Source organism: Onychomys torridus, chromosome 4 (genome assembly GCF_903995425.1).
Source record: "Onychomys torridus chromosome 4, mOncTor1.1, whole genome shotgun sequence".
Taxonomy (NCBI): Eukaryota; Metazoa; Chordata; class Mammalia; order Rodentia; family Cricetidae; genus Onychomys; species Onychomys torridus.
In genome coordinates, this window is record NC_050446.1 from 23,106,530 (window position 1) to 23,130,163 (window position 23,634).

Sequence of the window (23,634 nt, forward strand, 5' to 3'; positions counted from 1 at the left end):
AAAAGTGGAAAAGATGAGAACAAATATGCCCCCTAAATCCTGCTCAAATTGCATGATCCAAGGAAAGCTTTGACAGGTACCACTTCCCTCGAGTCTACCAAGGACACCCCAGTCCTCGTCTAGTCTTCTGTATTTTCTCCTTTTATTTTTCCAACCAATTTTTCATTTGTTTCAACTTGAATGACTAATTATTATGGGTGAAATTATCAAGGCCACTCCACATAGTTAAAAGGGAGGTTTATTTTGTGGGGTAACTTACAAGTGAAGGGATAGGTAACAGGGTCTGGGAAAGGTGTGGCTCAGTCCGGCAGTGTTCTCTGGTGAACTCTGCTTGGTCTACCTCCAGCATCCAGGGTCCAGGAACCAAGAGAGCTGGCCCATCAGATCCTGGGTCTTCAGGGTCCTCTCTCAGCCCCGCCTTGTAGGCCTGACCATTACTGAAGCCTCAGTGGGGGTTGGAACTTCAGATCAAAGCTGGAATGGCTACCCACTACAAATGATCTCTAGCATGTATAAATTCCTGCAGTGTCCTTTTACCCAGGAATATAATTAAATATCATGAACTTGAAATACTTTCCAAGAAAAAAAAAGTTTGTCCTCTGATGTATGGATGTGAGAGAATACAAAGTATGGAAGACATCACACTGTTAGCAGACCATGACCATGCCTTTGACACCTTAGGCGCCTGTGAAAGCCTCTGCTGTATTTCTGATCAGGTGTCCCTAGATGTGTGGGCAGTGGAGAATTATTTGAAAGAGAAAGTATAATGCAAAAGGGGGAGTAAAAACAGGAATTAAAATGACAGTTTAGTCCAAGGTGAAGGACTTGAGTGTAGAACAGGAGGGAATTGACAGAAGACAGGAGCAAATAAGGAATTAGACCAAGTGTTAAGTGTTAAGACAAAGATGCAAGCAAAAGGTTAAAATAGATTAAAATGGACTACACAGGTTATGTTTATATATATATATACATGCATGCAACAACAATTAAAAAAGAGGCCATGAATTTGAAGGAGAATGAAGAGGGATATACAGAAGATTTAGAGGGAGGAAAGGGAAGGAAGAAATGTAATTAAATTATAATCTCAAATTTTTTTCAATAAATAAGAAATAATGGATAAAATGCAACAAATGCATATACTCTGGGAACAGACACATTAGTGTAATGAAGTTAATTTGACACTTGTACAAATTTATTGACTTAATTTGTCAGGCTCTCACATTACCTTTTCTTTTGCTGTCATTGATTTGACGATTTTTTGTTGTTGTTGTTGATTTCACTATGGTTTTTCCTTAATTTATTATCTAATTTAGGATGTCCTACTACAAAGTACTTTAAAAACTTTGGTCATTTAACTCCTTACCAGAACTATCACAAATTACTGTGTTTTTCTTTAGCTGTCAACAGCCCAGCTTGATCCATTTCCGGAGGATTCCAGAAACCATCATATGATCAGAGCTGTTTGTAGAATGAGAGGAATAGGGTGGGGAGAGTATAATCAGTAATCGGCATATAGAGAAGAATTAGGTGAAAGGTGAGGGCATAATACACTAGTATTGATTGCCTTGTCAAATGTTACTAGAAAGATGGGCTTATGGTCCATCAATAAATTACTCTCCCACACCCTTCCTTCATACATTGCCACCAACAGCTTTAACATGGAAATTTATAGGGTAAAGATTAAGTAGTGCTTGCCAAATGCAACAGACAGAATTTCTAACTCCAAATCCAACTGGTTGTTATGCTTTATCACTTCACCAAAATGTTGTGCAACATTATTTTTATTTAATTATTATTTTTTTTTTACTTTTTGAGAATTTCATACAAGAGTATTACATTTACAATGTTCCCATCCTTCCCTTTCTACTTTCCAATTTTGCTCATGTCCCACTGACTTCCTCTTAAATTCATGGTGTCTTCTTTAATTATTATTGTGCACGCGCACACACACACACACACACACACACACACACACACACTACCACCATCACCATCTTAGTGTTGCTTATATATAGATTTTTATGTTGCTTGTATGTATAAAAGTTTAGGGATGACTGCTTGGGATTAGATAACCTATCAGGGTTCTTGTCCCTGGAGGAAACTAGCTCTTCCTCTCTGCAACATTCTTTATCTTTTCAACTCTTACAGCTAAGTATAGTTTTCCTTAATTTGTTGGCCCTTTCCACTAGTTCTTTTTGCTATGATAGGCCCTTCTCTTCTTGAGCCTCTTCTCACTTAATTCATTTTTGCTGTGGGATATCATTCTGTATGCTGTGATTTACTTGTTGCTCTGATTGGTTAATATATAAAACGCTGATTGGACAGTAGCCAGGCAGGAAGTAGAGGTGAGGCAAGCAGAGGAAGATTCTGGGAAGAGGAAAGCTGACTCAGGAGTTGCCAGCTAGATACAGAGGAAGCAAGATGTCAAGGCAGAAATGAGAAAAGGTACTAAACCACGTGGCTAAACATAGATAAGAATTCTGGGCTAATTTAAGTGCAAGAGCTAGTCAGTAATAAGCCTGAGCTAATGGCCAAACAGTTATAATTAAGATAAGCTTCTGAGTGATTATTTTATAAGTGAGTTAAGTAGCAACACATTTTATATGATTAAATAAATGCAACACATCTTTATGTAACTAAACAAATATTCCACAACATAAACAAATGCAACACATCTTTGCAAAGTTAAACAAATAATATGCAACATTTTTCATTTTTGTTCAAATAAAAAGAAAGGGTTTTAGCTTTAACATATTAAGATTATATACAATAAGAACAATTATCAAGTAAGGATTACATTTACAATATCCAGTTCATTTGTATTTGGCAAATTCATAGAAAATGCTCAATTATCTATCCTATCTTGGTGAGTCCAAAGTTGTATACCTCGTTTACTTTCTGTCCTAACTTGTATTACCAACTCCAAATTATCTTTTTAGACCTCAAAACATTTTCTTAAACAATTTAAGCTTTTATGTTTCACAACCTCATAAATTTCATATTTCTTATGTAAGTTCCTTTTCTGAATTTGGTAACAAGAAAACTGTAACTATAACTATCTCTTCTTCAACTCCAGCAGAGACCTGAGAAGGATATAATGCAATTGAGTAAACAAGACACACAGAACAAGCAACTTTCAAAACAGTAGAAATGTCAGAAGCAACTGGCTGCCTGGATAGTCACCCAAGTTTCCTCTGCAATGTTGGAGCATCCATCTTTGGCCTACAGGCTTAGAATATCTGACAGACTTTTATATTAATCAAGAATTTTGAAGGACTGTCCCATCTTGTCTTGATCAAGTTCAGTAGTCTTTCCCTTTGTGTCCTGCTTGTCCAGTTTGTATAGTGTACTATCAGCAGTCAAGGTAAGAGCAGTTTCTTGCCCAAATGGCTAGCTTTGCCACAGTAGAAGTAAACTTCATAAGTAAATTCTTCAACACTGATCATTCTTTTATGAAGTAGATTGGTGCTGCCAGAAGCAGACATGTCTCAATGTCATGAAAAGCCTTTAGTTTTTAAACATCTTAAATGCCAATTTCTGTAGGTCTCTGAAGTGTTTAAAGATCATCCATCTATTTAAAAGATGTCTGTTTAACCTTGAAAACATACCTAACGTGTGACTACAAGATTGATTGTTATAGATGACTAACTCCTAACTTCTAACTTGCATTTTTAAATTATCCTAAACAGTTTGTAATAATAGCATTCAAAGACTATAACTTTATATTACATTTTTAAATGGGCTGCATAAGTTCAATATCTTTTTTTTTAAGCTGAGGATCGAACCCAGGGCCTTGTGCTTCCAGGCAAGCGCTCTACCACTGAGCTAAATCCCCAACCCATAAGTACAATATCTTAAACAAGAGTAGAAGCACATATACAATATAACAAAAATAACCTTAAATTTGTACCAATATACAAAAGCTATACCAATGTAAAATACTAGAGATGTATAATTGTCTTTTTATTCTATATTCTTATATCCCCCCTCCCTTAATGATGGATGACAAGCATCCCTAACTCACTGAATGACCAAAAATCACCCATCTTACTTCTTGGGAATGTGGTCATTGTGTTTTTTGACTGCTTCCTGTTGTTGGAGGGGGGCAACAGCCTCCTCAGGGGACCCTGAAAAATTTAAATAATGGTCAAGACCTAAGAAAACTAGCTAAAATATTTGTTGTCAAGTCTCTGTGTAATGAGAAAGTACAAGACTTCTCTGAAGTCCTGGCTAGAATAGTCTGTAAGACTGGATCATCTCAGCCAGCAGCCTTGAAATTGTTATGAATATAGAACACTGAGGAAACTGCAACAGAGGCACCCTGAAAGTCTGGATCATCTGGCCCACTCATTTTTATTGGTGTCTGGTCCCCTTGCTCTGAAAACAAACAAACTTTCAAAGGTAACATACATATCTGCATTAATACAAGTATTTTGTTTTATGTTTGGGCAGGTAAAAGGTATATGTCAACTTTCTAAATTTGCTTGGACTGTATAACCAAACCTACATCCATGCCATATGAAAGGATGACATGTAATAATAAGTCATGAGGACTCTATAACCAACAATATTTATTGTGTCTCATCCAGTCTCAGAGCTGTTCCTATGCCAAGAGATCAGGTTCCATGTCACATGTCTTATAGTTTTTCTAGGTTTATTTCTTTGTTTCTATAGCCATGATTTTCAGGAGGTCTCCCCAATCAAATCTGGTCTCTATTAATTTTGAAGAAATCCACAGCATTTAAATTCCTGTGGAAACAAAAGTATAACCTTTCCCCCAATGTAACACATTTTCTGAATACCATTTTAAAGTTAAGGCATGATTAAAGTATCTAGGCTGATTTACTTCAGCAGTTCCTTTTATAATCCCATGTCTCTCAGCACATGACTTCCATTTATCAGCATTCAAAAAATTCAAAGTCAAGAAAGCACCATACAGGATCCAGACTTCCTGTATATTTCACATCTTTACATGGCTTATTTTTTATATAATATTATTCTTTCTTTAAAGACTCTATATTATTTTAAAAATTTTTATTTTCCACTACGATTGTCTATACCCATTTTCTTTTCTTTCTTAAGCACCTATGCATACTGTAACCTGCTTAAATGTTTTTTCCCCTTAATCTAGACCTGTTTTATTCTCACCTATAGTGTTGTCTGTGTGAGCCAAACTTTAAAGTCCTAAGTGGCAGCTATGCCCTCCACCATGTGGCTCTGGTAGTTGGCTCCACCCACTTCCTCCAGTCCATTAGAGCTAAGCCTTAAGCCTGTGGGCCTGGCTGAGAGTGTGATTTAACTGGGAGCTGTATTTAATCCTCTCAGCTCTAGGATATCGGTGCCTGCTCTATGTTAGGTATTTTTATTTAACTTTCTGTTTCTACTTAGCATGCCAGTTGCTCAAGTGCTCTACTTCATAGCAGTACTTCTTAAAAGAGCCATATTTGTTTTGTTTGTTTGTTTGTTTTCAGCTTTCTCTGGCCCTATGTGGAAATTTGGGTCCCACATTGGGCACCACTTGAAGTTGGAATTTTCTTTGGACTGTAAACCAGGTCCCACATAAAGAGTAAGAAGAGACTTATTATTAATTATGAAACTTGGCCTTAGCTTAAGTTTGTTCCAGTATCTCCTTTTAACTTAATTTAACCTGTTCCTATTCATCTACATTTTGCCTCAGGGCTTTTTACCTTTCTTTTCATTCAGTATGTCCTACTGTCCTTTTTCCTCTGTGTCTGTCTGTCTGACCAGCCCCTGTCATCTCCCTGGCATTTCTTTTTCTTTCTTCCCTGAGCCTAAATTCCTCCTCCTACTTCCTCTCCATGTCTGGAAGTTCTGCCTATACCTCCACCTTTGCTATTTGTCATTCAGTTCTTTATGGATCAATCAGGTGCCTTAGGTAGGCAAGGTAAACATCAACACATCTTTACATAATTAAACAAATGCAATGTAGTGGGTAGCCATTCTAGCCTTGGCCTGGAAGTTCCAACCCCCATTGAGTCTTCAGTAATGGTCATGCCTACAAGGAGGGGCTGAGGGAGGAAGCTGAAGACCCAGGATCAAAAGGAGAGGCCTCTCTTGGTTCCAGGACCCTGGATGCTGGAGGTAGACAGAGCCGAGTTCTCCAGAGAACACTCCCGGACTGCTCCATACCTTTCCCAGACCCTGCAACCTATCCCTTCATTTGTAAGCTATCCCACAAAATAAACCTCCCTTTTAACTAAGTGGAGTAGCCTTAATAATTACACCAATATCTGGCTCCCAACGTGGGGCATGAACCCACGACCCTGGGATTAAGAGTCCCATGCTCTACCGACTGAGCCAACATCCAGAATGGTTTCAAGGCAACTGGCTCAGAGGTTTACCCTCATGGACTACTCCATAACCCTAAAATTTCTTTGTGTCCCCATAAGATACAGCGCCCCCCTCCAGCAGGAAGTAGTAAGAGAAACTATGCCCAAATTCCCAAAATTTTCAAGCTGGCTTTAGAGATGGTATTGGCTCACTCCTTCTCTAAACCCAGGCATACTGCGAAAAGAAAAGGTTAAGAGATTCTTGTGTCCCAAATCAGAAGAGCCCTCTGGTGTGGGACAGAGAAAAATCAATATTTTTATTTAAATCAGGTTGATTATAAATGTGATCTCTTTCTAAAGAAAAATAAAAGGGCATATGATATAGATAAAGTAGGATGAAAGGGTAGTTTAATGAACTTACTTTTAAATAACAACAACTTGTTTAAAATGTCTTACATTGGTATAGATTTTAGTCTATTGATACAAACTTAAAGTTAATTTTGTTATACTGTATATATATTTCTACTCTCATTTGAGGTATTATGTTTATGCAACTCATTTAGATTATAATGGATAATTAAGAAATACAGATCAATTAGTCCTCTATTATAGTCAAACTTATAGTCATGTTAAGTTTTCTAGGTATACCTATATATATTTCAGATAGACAGGTAATCTTCAAAAACTTCAAAGGTCTACAGAATATGGTATTTAAAATATTTTTAAAATAGACTTTCTGGACAGTGAGACATGTCTGCTATTGGAAGCACTGATTTACTTCAGAGAGGAGGATGGGCATTGAAGACACTTCATATGGAATTTATCTTCACCTTGGCAAAAATAGCCATTTGGGCAAGAAATGGTTCTTGCCTGGACTGCTTGATCAACTGGACATGCAGGATCCATAGAAAGGTGACCACTAAACTTTGCTTGACAAATGGTCCTTCAGGTTCCTGCTTCACAGAGGAAACTGCCAGACATTCTACAGGACACTAAAAAAAGTGACCAAGAGACTCTAGCCCTGAGGGCTGAAGACAAATGCCCCAACTTTACAAAGGAACATTAGGTGACTGTCCAAGCTGCCAGCTGTCTCTGTCTACCCTACAAGACTGGAGAAATTTGCTTGCATCCTTCTCCCAGTTCTCAGGTAATATTATATCCTTCTGAGGTCATTGATGTGGTTGAAGACTAGATAGTTATAATTTTCTCAGTTATAATAAAAGATAAGTTAGATATAAAACCTTAGACTCACAAATACAAGATAGATAGGATATCTTCTTTAATATTGTAACTGTAATTATTGCTTGATAATTGTTTTGTTATCTGAAATTTTACTATCTAAAAGTTAAAACCCTGCTTTTTGAAAAAAAGAAAAGGGGAAATGCTGTGGGATGTTCTGTATGTCAAATGTGTTGCTCTGATTGGTTAAAATAAATAAAGTGCTAATTTTCCAGTAGCCAGGCAGGAAGGATAGGGTAGACGGGAGAAGGAGGAGGAGAATGGTGGGAAGTAGAAGGCTGGGTAGAGAGATACTACCAGCCGCTGCCATGACAAGGAGGATGTAAGGTAATGGTAAGCCATGAGCCATGTGGCAACTTATAGACTAACAGAAATGGGTTAATTTAAGATAGAAGAAGTAGGTAACAAGAAGCCTGCCATGGCCATGCAGTTTGTAAACAATGTAAGTTTCTATGTGTCTACTTGATTAGGTCTGAGCAACTATGGGCCTGGTGGGGGAGAGAGGTTTGTCCTAACTGTGGGTCAGGCAGGAAAAATCTAACAACAATGCAACACATCTTTACATAGTTAAACAAATACTTTGTAACACAAACAAATATAACACATCTTTACATAATTGAATAAATGCATCTTTGCACAGTTAGTCAAATAGTCCTCAACAAGGATACACTGCTGCAATGCAGGGTTACATTCATGTAGGTATATGATAAATAATTTTCTGAATTTACAAGAGATAATTTATTTTGGGATTTCAGATGGCACTTATTAAAAAGTGTTTTCTTAATTGCTGTTAATTAAGTGATAACTTGTTAATGGTCATATCTGAATGCTTATCTTCTGTGTACGTTTAAGTTTAAGGTTAAAATGCAAATTCTGGGATATGCATTTCAGCATGTTTATTTTATCTCACAGTTGGTTACATTTATTTAATTGTCTATTGTCTATATTCTATAGTTGATTCAAAGTTCTGAACATAATAATTCTAAAGATATTTTATTAAATTTTAATTAAGGCCAGCATTAAAATAATTCTAAATTAAGTATCTATAAAAATAAGTGACTTAGTCCCTAACCCACACCATGTACCTGGGGTGGTAGGAACTCAGTCAAGCAAGGGCCAGGGTCCCTAACTCCAGCCTACCACCAGCCTCCATCAGCACCTCTACATGGTGCCAGTGACATGCTGCTGGCATGGGAGCAACTCAGCCAAGCACAAACTAGGAATTCTAACCCTACCCAGCCACCAGATTCTAGCAGTGCCCTACTTTGTGCCCTGTGTTAGGGTTGATGGAACCCAGCCAAACGCACCAACCAAGAGCCTGCCTGGTACCTGTGGCACTATAATGTTCTCTTTGTAATGAGGAAGCATGGCCCAGCCCAGCATAATTTTGTTTCCTGTCTCCAGTTAGGTGAAGAATGCCCCCTGTCATGTTTCCACTAACATGATGCTTTTCCCAAGTGCACAGGACAAGACAAAAGCAAAAACAAAACAACAAAAACCTGACCATAAACTGCACTCTCAGAAATCAAGAACCAAGCAGACCTTTCCTCTTTTAAGTGGTTCTCTTGAGTGTTTTGGTTACAGCTACACAAAAATAACCGGTATGCCGAAGGTAACTAATTCTACAGACATTTGAAAATAATAAGTATGTGTAAGAGATATACTGACTCTATACTCTGTAGTGCTTTGTTCCATGTGATCCAGTGAAACAGGTTCAGTGGGAGTAAATATACTGGGCTTCTCTCCTGTAGTGTGTGGATTTCAGGTGTGTCTTCCTTGCAATGTTGGCAGTTCTTTTGAACAAATATAGTTCCGTTAGTGTGGAGTTACTCTGGAACCAGACAAACCCTCTTTTTTGTTGTTGTGGGTTATCATTTATGCTCTGCACAACAAAGGCAAGTAATTTAACTTCTATGTGTCTCATTTCTTCATCTGTAAATTGGGACTATTAAGGATACCTACTTTAGTATGTTTTGAATGTTGTTGAAAGGACTGGAATTGGCATAAGACACATTATGACCAAGTTCTCAGCACAAATGAAATTGATTGGCCCCGGATGGACAAGGAGCAGAGAATAGGGGACAAAGGCGGGAGACAGAAGACCAGGGAGAAGGGCAATGAATATCTGCCTCAGAGGGACAAAGCACTGCCTCTGGGTAGAGAGGAGAGAAACATGATCCATAAGCAAATGGTGGTTTATAAAGGGAAATGGGGAAACCCCATGTAACTATGAGTTGGTTTGTTTTGATTGGGTCTGTTAATTAGGTAGGCAAAAGGGAGCTTTTGATTGCTGGACTTCAATACTTTGAAAGCCAAACCTTGGTGGTCAGCCTCAGGAGGTGCAAATGGCCAAATAAGTGAGTAGACCTTGGTGGCTAGCTTTAGGAATGCAATCTAAAGTTTAGCAAGGCAGAGGGAATGGGGGAAGTGAAAGGCCTGTCAGAACCATGTTTGCCATGCTCTGGCTTACTAGAGCCCTTCAATTGTAACATTACATATGTGAACTAATTTGTATATTTCTTGACCCACACTATACACTTAAAGATATTATTATTATTATTATTATTATTATTATTATTATATTCCTTTCTTTATTCACAACTTAAAATCCACTTTAGAATTATACCATAAGGTTTAGTAAAACATTATTAACTGAGATTTTTAATCTATGTGTATGAAATATGAAAAAGTATACAATTTGGCAAATTAAATTTATTGAACTTTTAAGCATTGCTCTTATGCAATCTTTACTATTGTTTTGTATTTAAATAAGCAAAATACAGCATACACATAACACAGTAAATTAGAATTCTTTAAAAATTTTAAGCCTGTGGCATTTGATAATTTAGGAAAGGATAATAATGCATATAAAGATAATCCATTAGTGAATGACTAAAGTCTCTTATAATGTTTGGAAGAACATATCTACATATTTGAAATAATCTATAATATTATTTTTCCACATTGAATTGATACATTTCTCAAATGGTACTGTTTAAGAAGAAGTAACTTTGTAATTTATATTTTAAATATAATCTAGCATTTGTTGGGCAAAATATGCCTGTGATGCAATAGTGGTATGACTGGTATAGGGTTCACCAATCTTAATATTTTTTATTAGAATTCCACAGGCAGAAATACATTTCTGGTATGGTAAACCTGCCCAAGAGATAGCAGTTGGGGAGTTGTAGGCCCTGGAGGACATTTGTTTGCTAAACAGCTGTGTATGTTGTTAAAGTGCCCACTAAGTATATCTTATATCTATATCCATATTGGCTCAGTCTTGTGAGAGAAGCTTCTTAGTACAGCAGTTAGCAGTTAATGCAGATACTCCTGACTGGTTAAGATGCTGAAAGTGACAGTAAAGTGCGTGACCCTGAATTGGTTTTTATATCACTTCCCCAGCACTCAAGGAACATCATGGGGTTAGGTCAAAAAGAATGTGAGAGCTAGAGGATGGAGGGATGTGCAGAAAAAGAAGTCTTCTGGACATAGCGTATCTTTTCATGAATGAATTCATTGCAATTGTGGTTACCTGTACAAGAGCTGAACAAGAAAAGTCCAGTCACTATTCTATCGTGGGTGGGAAATGCATATGTGAGGTCCCATCCTTCTTGAGGGCTATAAACAGTTAGTGGGGGAAGACATGTCGTCTTGATTAGTGGTGTAGCCAGTGATTAGTTTCCTGTGTTCCAGTAAAAACTTAGTTGGTCACATAGAAAAGAGATATGAGGGGCACATATTAGGAAGACAAAAGTTCCCCATGGAAGAGCGAGGTGGGTGAGACAGGAGAACAGGAGACGAAACTTGCTGATATTCATTACAAACTTGTTTGAAACTAGAAAAAATTAAATTAATCAATTAATTAAAAATGGTCCCACATAGCATCATGATTCACGTCTTGTCTGCTGGGATTGTATTTGTAAGTATACATCAAGAGGACACCTGAGTGCTCAACTCTAGTGTTCAGAAAACATGCAAACTTGATGAATTGGAAATGTCAGACACAGAAATTAGACTCCTCATATTCTGCTGGTGGGTATGTGAAAAGGCCAAGCCTCTTTGGCAAATAGTCTGCTAGTTTCTCAAAGTAGTACATATGGACTAGGCACATTCATTTGTATATGTTACACATTTGAATTTTTGTCACGAGAAGCAAAAAATGTAGCTTTCTCAAACTTTCTACATAAATGTTTGTAGAAGTATTATTGATAATAGCCCTGAGGTGAAATCAATACATGAATCATTGACTGATGAATGGATAAATAGAATATGATGATCCATACAGTGAAGTAGTACTCAGCAATGTAGATGAATAAATAGTGATACCCACCATCATACAAACCTTAAACAATTTTAAATTTAAGAAGCCACTCATGACAGATCATATACTATATGATTTCATTTTCATAAAATTTCCAGAATATACCAAATATATAGATTAAAAATAGATTAGAGCTTACATAAGGCTAAGTATAGGGTTTGGTGGGAAGAAATGGGGAATAAATTTTTATTAACAGGATTTCTTGTGTGTAACAGGAAGATAGAGAAGATGAATTAGAACTAGTGAATCCTAAGTATGTATGGAAATGCACAAATGTGCACAGAAATATACATATTGAAAATAAAAAAAATTGATTTTAATGCTGGCTTTAATATTCCTGAATATTTTAAATCATTGACTGGATCACTTCAAAAAGAAGAATATTCCAGAATATTATATCTCAATAAAGCTATCACATAAGATAACTTACCAGTGTCATATCCACAAACATTCCAATCCATTTATTAAATAAAACTATCACAGATGATATTCAGATTTCAAGTTCAAAGCATTGAAATGGTGTTTGCAAGAAGACTGTTCACATAAATGCATCAAAGTGTAAGTGTGCTCTCTGAAGAAACATGTTAATGCAAGTGCTTAAATTATAACTAAGTTTAATTCATTCCAGGTCCATTCTTAACAAAGAATCTGCTGACCATAATGTCAAAATAAACATTTAACTACTGAGTGAACAAATTAAACTTCTTTATGATTTAATTGTACCAGTGAGTATTTCTTTTTGGAATGTGTTTCTGCTTTGATAGATTTCAATACACATCATGAGTTATGTTGAAGGATGGCATTTCAGCATGTGTGTGAGTATGTATATGCATATGTATTTTCAAACTGCATTGAAATGTTATTTAAAATATATATGCATGTGTACATGTGAACATTCCAATTTCTATGTTTATGTGTGTGTATTCAGTACAGAAAGGCATATTCCCAGAAGTTCCATGCAGTGTATTTATATTGTGTGTGTGTGGGGGGGTGTATTTGCCAACTAGTTGAAGGAATTAGTGGGAATAGTCTGCCTCTGCCTTGTTCCACTCTACATATGTATGTGAATGCACAAATATTTGGCAATGTTTATTTATCATGTGATAGACCCATAGCATTTATAGGTGCATATTTTGATCATATTGCATTGTTTTCACCACTAGAGCTCTTCGGAGGCATTTTAGAGCTTGACTTTACTGTATTTCGTTGTTTGAAGCTGCAGATTCATGGTGATGTTCACTGAAAAGGGACACTTATAAAAAAATAAAAAATAAATAAAAAATAAAACTAAACAGAACCCAACCCAAAGCTTTACTATTCTTTCACATCACAGCACAGCCCTTTGCAGTTTGTTTAGTTCTCTTCAAATTATTTTATAGTGCTAAGTCAAAACTTGGAGGGGGGCTCATTGGTTAAGAGTACACACTGCTCTTTCAGAGGATCTGACTTTGAGTCTTAGAACCTAAGTCAGACAGTTCACAACTTCTCATAACACCAGCTCGAGGTTATCTAGCCTCTTTGAGTACATGTACTCATGTTCACATATCCTACTCCCATACACATACAAATAAAAAAATAAGAAAAACTAAAACTTGTTCCTCCTACACTGTGGATAATCTAATGAGAAAAAAGGACTTTCCTTTCCAAAATTAATTTGAAAAGTCTCCAACTTTTTAAAAAATACTTTTTTGGCAAATTCTCACATGCATTATGTTATCCCTATATTTTCTTTACTTATTTTAGCTCTAGTTAACTCTGATTGTAAATTTATTAAGCTGGTTGAAACTGGTTTGAAGCCTCATATCACCATACTTTTTTACAGATATTTGAACATTATCATATCTTTTCCTATCTTACTCCTTCTGCACTGTCACCCTTACCCTGCCTTTCACGGATGCCTAGAGGTAATTGTTATAATTACTCACTTTTCATAAAATGTAAACACATGTGTGTCTTTGAGGGCTGGGGTGTGTGTGGAACTGTCCCTTATCTTTAGGTAGGACACATAATTGTAAGGGTGAAATGGCAACATATACTTATGAAATGAAATGTTGCATCTAGGAAGGACTTTAAATAACATTTAGCCAGAAATGTAGTGAAAGGTCCTTTACTGTCTAATGGGAGCATTAGATGGGTGGGAAGTACTTACCAGGAAAAACATGCATTTCCAAATGAGGTACATATTATTACTACCCTCAGTTGAAACTGTACATAACCTGTCTTGCAAGAAGAACACTGTCCTTCAGCAGAGATCATTCCAGAATGTGTTAGAGTAGCCTGATCTCTATGGCAGACTTGGTATTTGGTGAAATATCATTACCACAAAGGAAAATTCCCTTTCTGTAACAACGGATGACAAGATCAGTGCAGTGAGGATGGCATCACCCATAGACGTGCTTGCTCATAGCCCTGATGTTTCATCCATGGATGTTACAAGGTAGCAAAAGAAAGGATTCCCAATAGTTTTCTTCTGATGGTGGCACACATACTAACCTAATTGTAGCTACACAGACACATGTACACACACACACACACACACACACACACACACACACACACACACAAATTGAGTTACACTTCACAGAAGGTAATGTTCCTCTCAGAAGCCAGAAACTGCAACCAAGAAGCCCAGTGCCAAGTGTGGGAATGCCTGCTCTTAAGCTGTTGGTTGGGGCTGTCCTGGAGACCCCATACTCAACACAGGTTACTGCCATAAATTTTGGTTATCTACCAGAACTTGATGGTAAGACCCCACTGCTGAAGAATACCCATACTGTGGCCACAGGACATTAAGAAATCAAGGTGGTACTTATTAGGAAGCTTCCTTCTTTTGTAGGACTGGAAAGTGATATGTGGGTTGTGAAGGGGAAAAGTCATCAGCATCTTACACAGCGGTGAGCCCTGTAAGCTACAATAATGTCTGCAGGGGCAAAATATGCCATATATGTAATAGTGGCACAAATATTAGCAGAATAACCAACTGCTTTCTGATAGGTTTTAAGGCCTGTCCAACAGGAGGAAAGGCATGCTTGGTACTGTAAGTCTTACCAAGAACCCACAGTTGGAGAACTTGTAGTCCATAGGGCTGAACCTACTACTGTTATTCTGTTAAATGGGGGTAGTACTAAACACTCCTCTAAATACATATCTCTATACCCATAAATCAGTGCTTCTCTCATACTTCTTCAGAGAAGTTTCTTTGTGTAGCAGACAGTGGTTGATGCAAAAACTCACAAGTGATCAATATACAGAGAATAAGTGCCAGTTTAGCCACAAATGGGGCATCTATGCCACTCTCCCCAAGGTTCAGAGACTATTGTGGAAGAAGAGCTAGAAATATTGCAAAAGCCAGAAATTGAAGAGAACCAGAGTGAAATAGTGTCTTGTCATGACAGGACCACTGCATCTATGAACTCACTGTGGCTGTGATTACCGGTATAAACCAGTACAAGATCAAGCCAGTCAATATTCTAGTACCAGGTGGGGGGTGGACTCTGGAGACTCTACCCCTAGCTAAGGAGCCATTGAAAGTTGATAGCTTCTGGAGAAAGGAGAGTCAGTTTTCTTTAAAGGTGGGTCCCCGTTAGATTGATCACTGTCCAGTCAATGGCCCCACACCCATGAGTATATGGGCAGCACCAATTAGACTTAAGCCTTTTTTTAAAGTGACAAAACATTAGGAGGGGGTAAGAGGGTGAGTGTGAATTTGCCAGGCAATAGGGTGAAGAATGGTGGTGAATACATTGTATGGTCTTTTCAGAGACATAAGAAAACACAATATTAAATGCCAACCAAAAAGAATAGTGGAGGTAGCATAACCTGTGGCACATGACAATTATTCAAGATATTCAGTCAATAAGATTACAAAGTTAAATCTTGAATGCCTGGATGAAAGCTAGTTTAAGACCAGCCTGGACAGCGTGGTGAAAGCCTGCCTCAAAATATCAAGTAAAAGCAGGACTCAGCAATTTAACACTTGCTTGCCAAATGCAAGGCCCTACATTCAAGGTCCTGTACTCAATCCTCAGACACATTTAGGGCTATGTCTATACATATCTCCCTGCATTGTCTGTAGAAGAGTAAGGGAATCATTATGAAGGGTCCTCAGCAGCTGAACACATGGAAGAAGAGATATAAAGTCTAGGGTACTAATGATTATACTGTCACAATTTTCTGAGTAGAATTAGGACTCAGAGAACTGAGTACAGCATTATGATTTATATAGTGTTGTCAATCATATTCATAGATTATTGTTTTGTTTTTATAAAGAGTCAACACTTGGGAATCAGTATCTGCCTTTAATTGGGTGTTTCTGGTTTTCAGAGTGGAAAATCTAGAAAATACCAAGAGCTAACTGTCTGTGCTGCATCATCTGACTAGAATATCTCTCTACATTTGTGTTTGCTGAGCTTCCTCTCAGGCACTCAGCCTTGAGTGGAGATGTACTGCTTCTTCTATGAAGCCTTTTCAGCATTCTAGCTGACTTAACCTGCTCACCATCAGAAACCTTTAACATTGTACAGAATTCTTTTATAGCAGTCAATACTGTTTTCTAATATTGGTTTGGATCTGAGATTTGTTAGAGAATGAGAAGGCCTCCTTAGCACAGTTCTTGGTCATGTTGCATAAATGTGAAATCAATCAATTATATCTGTGGGTTGTCTAGTTTGAGCTCGTGATATGATGAAGTTGTCTGGATTTGTATAATCCTTTTAATTCCAGCTAACATCTCCTATTATATCTTATATACACTTACAATTGACTAGGAAACATCAAATATAGTAGTGTTTGTTGTCAACTTGATTAGATTAAGAGATGTCTAGGGATGATGAAACACTCCTTTTGTGTGCTCTTCCAGAGAAGATTGATATATGGAACTCTGCCTTTAGGAGAAATACCCTTCCTGGACGTAAATAGCTCTCTGAAATGGGCTGGTGGTGTTTAGATGGAAGGAAGGTAAAGGAAGCCCGAGTGAGTACAACTCCAACTCCTGTCTTTCTGAGTGTGTATGCATAGGCTGAGACACTGGTTGTGGACATCACATCAGACTAGTTTCCTCAGCCTTTCAATGTGGAATTACCACCTGTGAGTATGCAGGCAGCATCCAAGACTTTAATCCCTTGGCTGGGACTGTTGAAGCACTGGGAAAACACTATGTTCTCTACCTCTAATTACACATGGATACTGTTGAACTATCAAACCCCTATCATGTAAGCCAACCAATCACCTTTTTATGCTCATGTCCTATTGATGCTGTTCCTCTGAAGAAGTAATAGCACAGTCACTAAATGCCTAATGACTCACCCAGTAACACTTGTTATCTTTAACTTCCCTGTACTTTTGACATGAGTCATTCTAAAGAAAATAACAGGACAATTAGTAATGTCCTATGACTGTCACATTGCACAAAGTTATAAATTTTATTTAGCTCCAGAGGAGGTATGAGAAATACCAAAGTAAGCCAGTGAGGAGATACTGGCTCTGATGAGGAAAGTTGAATTTGAGACTGACAGAGAAGAAGGTCAAAAATGAATAAAGAGCCAGCATTGACACCTAGTGCTTGAGAAGAGATGATCTTGGACTGGGATAGTGGCACCTAGTGCTTTACCTATTGGTGTATCATTATTTACTATTATAATTAAGCAATTTTGATCATTTGCCATTTAGCTTTTTAACATTTTGTTATTTGTCTCCTCAATGCATTTTGAGGACCTGCTGTATACCAGGACTTGTTCATATGTTGTGAAAGTAGATATACTTCCTCGTTTGTGGGGGTGGTCTAGGAGAGGTGGATATGGAAAGACAGACATGGTGCGGTGAACATATTTAAGCACACCAATGACTGCTATGTGATTTCCTCTATCATAACACCAGTCACCAGTCCTGTATAGGCTTAAGTATTTTTAGGCGAGAAGATTAAATACTGAATTTTATAAACAGAATTGGGTTTATAAAGTTCATAAAACTAAAAAAAAAAAAAACAAACAAACAAACCCACAACCTCCCCCCAAACCTTATTTCCCTAAAATGTAAGTTTAGCGAGTCTTCTGTGGCCTCTTGCGTTAGAGTGGTGCCGTCTGGAAGGATGAGTGGTGTGACTGGCATTTGTTGTGGCCTGCTCTGGAGATAGGGAAACAGCCAGGGACTGGTCTGTGTCCTGGAGGTTCATGCATGTGGTGGATGTGGGAGGAGATTATGGCCTTGTGTTTCCCAGGCATAACTAGCCATTCTAAGAAATTTGAGTGATAAAGAGGTGTAAGGTGTTAAAAATCTCATTGCTTAATTTATTATAATGGCTTAATGGAGTGGAGGGATACATTGTTTTTCTGAAGTTTGAGATTTAAAAGCAAGATAAGGGCCAAGAATATGTATCTCTGTCACCTCCCTGTTCCTTAGTTCCTCAGCCTCCTCTTGTATCAACAGCTCTACCTAGATAGAAGCTTTGTTGTGCAAGATGCTTCTTCATCACCAGCTAAAAATGACCTTTAATTCATAACATGACAACGTGAAAATTACCAGAGCACAGAGCACAGCAAACCATTTACGTGAGAAAGCCATTGGATTTTGTTCAGAGCCACACTGTGATGGTTTTGAAAGCCCAGGAGCCATTGTGTTTAAATAATTAATTAATGAATATGAGTATGACCAGGGAGCATAAAGGTCCAGATATAAGAATTGGTACTCTCAGGTCCTCAGAGACAGATCAAACAGGATGGAGTGCAAGGTGCCATAGAATCAGCTAAATGGCCACTTCAGTCTGTCTGTTGGTGACGATGAAATACTGTACTTTTATGTTTTGTGAGTCTTTGTACTTTGGATTTTCCCAGATCTTTAGTTTGATATTAATTATGTAGTCCTGCAACATTTTGGCTTTGCCTACTAATTACTACCTCTGAAGTACTTTTCCTGTCCTTTATAATTATTTCTAAATTGGAGATTGAATGTCATGACACAAGCTTTCATTTATCGTATGCATAGGCGCATCATGTGTTCAATCTAAACAGGGGCTAATTTCTCACAATTATCTAGCTAGTCAACCAATCATCAAATATTTATTGATTGCCTAAAGGAGAGGTCAGTAAACTTGGCTTATTGCCCAAGGTTGACCTGCTGACTCTTGTATGGTCCACAAACCACAAGAACAATTTTTATATTTTAAAATGGTTGAAAATATATAACAGAATATTATTCTGTGACAAACATAGTCATTTGAAATACAAATTCCAGGGTACTAAATTCAGCTATATTAAAATTGGCCACACCCAGTTTTTATGTCACATCTGTGACTGTTCTTGCATTGTGAAAGCAGAGTTTATTAGTTGCCACAGAAATTGTGCATGTTTCAGAAGCCTAAGATATTGGGTACCTGCACTTCACAGATTACAACAATCTAGCCATACTCTGTGACATGCACATGAGAAGAAATGTGTCCCTGTATCTCAGGATGGAGAGAACATTGGCAGTTGGCCTGCCCAGGTCCCTGCTGAGAAGCTATGGGTCTCAACATTCAAACAGCAAACCAAGAGGGCTGGAGAGATGGCTCAGCCATTAGCAGCCACATTGCTCTCATCAAGGACCAGACTTGGATTCCAATACTCACACTGGGCAGCTTGGAATCATCTATGATCTGATGCCCTTTCCTGGCCTCTGTGGACATTCATGTGCAAAGCCCATCCTCACGTACAGATATGCGCACAATTAAAATTATTTTAAAAGTTAGAAAAAGAGTAACAAAGGAAAGACAACCAAAAGTGGAATAATCTGGCACATATCCGGGGACTAAAGATAGCTCTAAAAAATGCACAGCGTAATTCTGGTTTCTCAGAAAAAGAAATTCTTTAACTTTTTCTTTAGTAATTTTGCTCATGCTTTGGAAAGGCTCATTTTATTTTATTAATTTTTGTAAACATACCTATGAATTAGTGAGTGGAAAGGTGGTGGCTGTACATCAATCAATAGACTCCTTTGTTCTCACTGAGCTACTTTTAAAAACCTTTAGAATTGACATTCCTGGAAAATAACATCTCTGTGGTTCATTTGGGATGAAACTGGATCAAACCAATAATGGTAATAAGTGATAGGGCTATCAGTAGCTCAGTCACAACAACTCTCATGTGTTAATATTAATTTGAATAGCCAACACAAACATGCTTTCAAAACATTCCTGGTCACTATTATTATTTTTTAATTTTCTACTAGAGAAGTTTGGTGAAAGTGACTATTGAGTCACAGAGGCCTAGATTTTATATCCTACATGCTCATTACTTTGTGTGTCCATAGTAAATGACTCATTCTAAAATACTCCCTTTTTCTCTAAAGAGGAAAGAATAAATGATCTCGACTTTATGAGACTTTAGGGATGTGAGCTTTCAAAGCTATAGTCACACTTAGTGTCTATCAGTCCTTGATATTAACTAAAAGGGGCCAAGATGTGTTATCACATACATTATATATTATGTATCATTACATATCATAAACCCCATTTACCACCCAATAAGAACTTTCTGCATAAAGCCCACTCAATCTGACTGATCATAAACATCATCTCTAGGTGTCTTAAGAATGCAGCCCTTCTACTGCCATGTTCATCTGAGTAAGAAGCCTTGACAGTAGCAATGCACATCAGCATGAGAAATAACAACAGACACTATCCCACCCCCAGGTATGGCAACCACTAAACTCCTTAGAGAGTATAGGCTTTTAACATTCCTTAGGAAACACATAAAACTGCTGTCCTCTAAAGAAAGCTTCTTTTTGGTACACAATCTAAGCAGAACAAATGAAGGCATCCTTCCTAAATTAACATCTTAGAAAATATAGAGTGGTGTGGTTCATCTAAGAATTTCTATAAGGCAAGCTGCCCATTGCATATTCTACACTGCCTTCTAATGACATCCAGACTCAGCTTCTCAGTGTCTTACACTATGAAACTTCCTTTCAGTAAGGATTATAATATCTTTTTACTTTTTTCACATGTTCATTTTTACTTCATTGGAGCATACCCTCTCATTCTACTTTAGACACAAGCCCTTATGTTTCCTAGGCTGGAGCCGAGAGCAGTCTTATTGAGAAGAGAGAAACATTTAGAATAATAGGAGTTGTTACATGCACAGTAACAAATGAAATACATCTTTGGTAAATAACTCCCACCAGAAATCTTAGATTCCAGGCATCTATGCATATACCTTCATATAACAACTTTTGCGTTCGTAAAACATTCATTGAAGGCAGCTCTGCAGTTTTATAGAAAAACAACGTGCCAGGGATGCGAGAATCTTGCCAGTTCTGTGAAAAATGACACCAATTAAAGCTTAAATTGCTTGTTTTCTCATAAGGTACATATTTTCATAACTTTGAAATCAAATAATTGCTGCTTTTATATTAAATACAATAAAACAAAAAGGATGCTAGTTTAGAGGAACTGCTACAAGCATTTTAATATAATTTTCCCACCATTTAAAGTCACAAAATATGGAAAACAAGTCAAGTATGCAAAGTTCCAAGGAGATAGAGAAACTCCTTCAGATTATTGCATCGTTTGTCTTTTGTGTCAGGAAATATGTGTATGATTTCATTGTTTGATTAAATGCCAAAAAAGGCACATTGCTCTTATCTAACTGATTACAGATTTTATTCATATGAAAAAGGATGTTAATGCTTTACCATTAGCATATTCTTTTTCTTCTTTAATTTTTTAAATTTGAAACATGCATTTTCAAACAACAACAACAACACAACACTCCCCAAAACAAAAAAAAAATTAAAGAAAGAAATAACTTTTAATGTCACAGGTTTTATTTCTTGACCTTGGTTCAACAACACATGATACTTAAATTACCCACTGTGCAGCCCAGTCCTTAATGATTGTGAGTGTGCAAAGTAAGCAAAAAATATGTATCTGATTGGATAGAGTGAACAAGTATATATGTATAAGATTTAAATATAAAAATTTTCAAAACCATCAGAGCATCAGAGAAAATGGTTTATCATGTTGAGTCACCTAAAAGCAAAAGATTTTTGATATGTTTCTCAAGGGCACTACTAATCAGAGAGGATAATAGAATTTAAAATCTGAATCATCTGTGTTACAAGATGATATATGCTATTTTCAATAATATAGTAACTATATAATAATTATTTGGTATGTATTTACAGACATAATGCTTATAGTAAGCAGATGAATTCTTGTTTTCCTAGACAATATAAAATACTAATTAACAAGCTTGCGATATTTATTAAAGCAAAAAGTACAAAAGCACTGCCCCAGTAGTGCTTTTGTTTATTTCTAGGGGTGTCTGAGTGACAGCTCTGGTTTCAGAGAGAGATACCATGTGCTTTTCATGGTATAAACTAGCTGTCTGCATTAATAATAAGCTTGTGCAGAAGCCAATTTGAGGCTACATCGAGGGATTTCAAGGTCATTTGCCAATGGCCTGGCCTCCATTAACTTCTTCAGTAAAAGTCCCTATGATCCTTATTTTGGCCTTGAGTGTGGGTTATCAAAATCACCCCTCTTAATATTTCCACATAAATAGCTTGTTTCCTTAAATAGTCATTATGTTCAGTGGGGACAGTTTCTGAAAGCTTTTCAGTTGAGTAGAAAAATGCATTTGAAAAGTCTGTTACTTCAAAATATATCTATATTTGGAAAAATAAGAATTTAAGAATGCTTTGAGTATTTAATTAGAAGACATTAAAGGCAGCTAAATATTCTCCTTGTCATGAGTGGCATGAAGTGATATAAAACAGTAGATTTGGGACTGTTAGATTGCTCAAAGAATGTGGAGTATGGCATTATTGTATGTTCATATACATGGGGCAATTTTTTACAAATGTTTTTCAGTTATTTCATTTATTAATTAAAATTTTTATGTCCCCAGAATGTTTCTCTCTTTATATTCCCCCTTTTAAAATATCCCACCCAATAATGTGTTGTTATTTACATTAAGATTTATAAACAAAGAAGTACTTTAGCATAAGGGATTGGATGAGATGGGTGAGAAGACAGACTAAAAGAGAACTAGGTCTTATTTATTGTGTTATTTAAACCTGAGTCACATTACACCATCTTATATTTAAGAGGCAGCCTGCTAATGCAAGCAAGGGTGTCTCCTGCAACGAGACAGAGATTAATGCCATGTGTACCGATGATGCTCCACCACAATTCAGAGTTCTGTGGCGCCATGACGCCCCTGTTTTATATGGTGGTTTGCCAAGAGAAAATTACTTAAACCAATTGTGAATGCATTCCTTTTTTTTTTTTTTTTTTTACTTTTTCTACAACCACATTTATGTAAGTAAATAGTATAATGAATATTTTTGAAATGATCCATCATTTTGAATTCACCTAGTTTGTATAAAATGCAATGCATTATTTTTTTCTCTTGCAAGACTTTCACATGGGAATGTTCAATCCACCCCCCTCTCCCCGCCCCGTATGAAAAAGATTTCTCATAGACAACCAACCACAACTGGAATAGATTCTTTTAAACATATTGTAATGTGAGAATTTTCTTCAGCTGGAGGGTGTTTTATTCTTTAAATTGGAAGCTGTTGTTCCTCAGAACCAGGATGACATTGTGATGCATGATGTGCGAGCCACTTACATGCAGAAACTGATATGCTTCAAATACAGATTGTATAATGGAATGCTATGCGGCATTTGGAACTCCTTCAGTGTTTCGGGTCTGCAGACCGGACAACTGGAATTACCTGTTGCACATCCATATGGAGCCAAAAGTGTAGAAGACTGGATTGTAACCATCTTCTAGATTCAGCTGT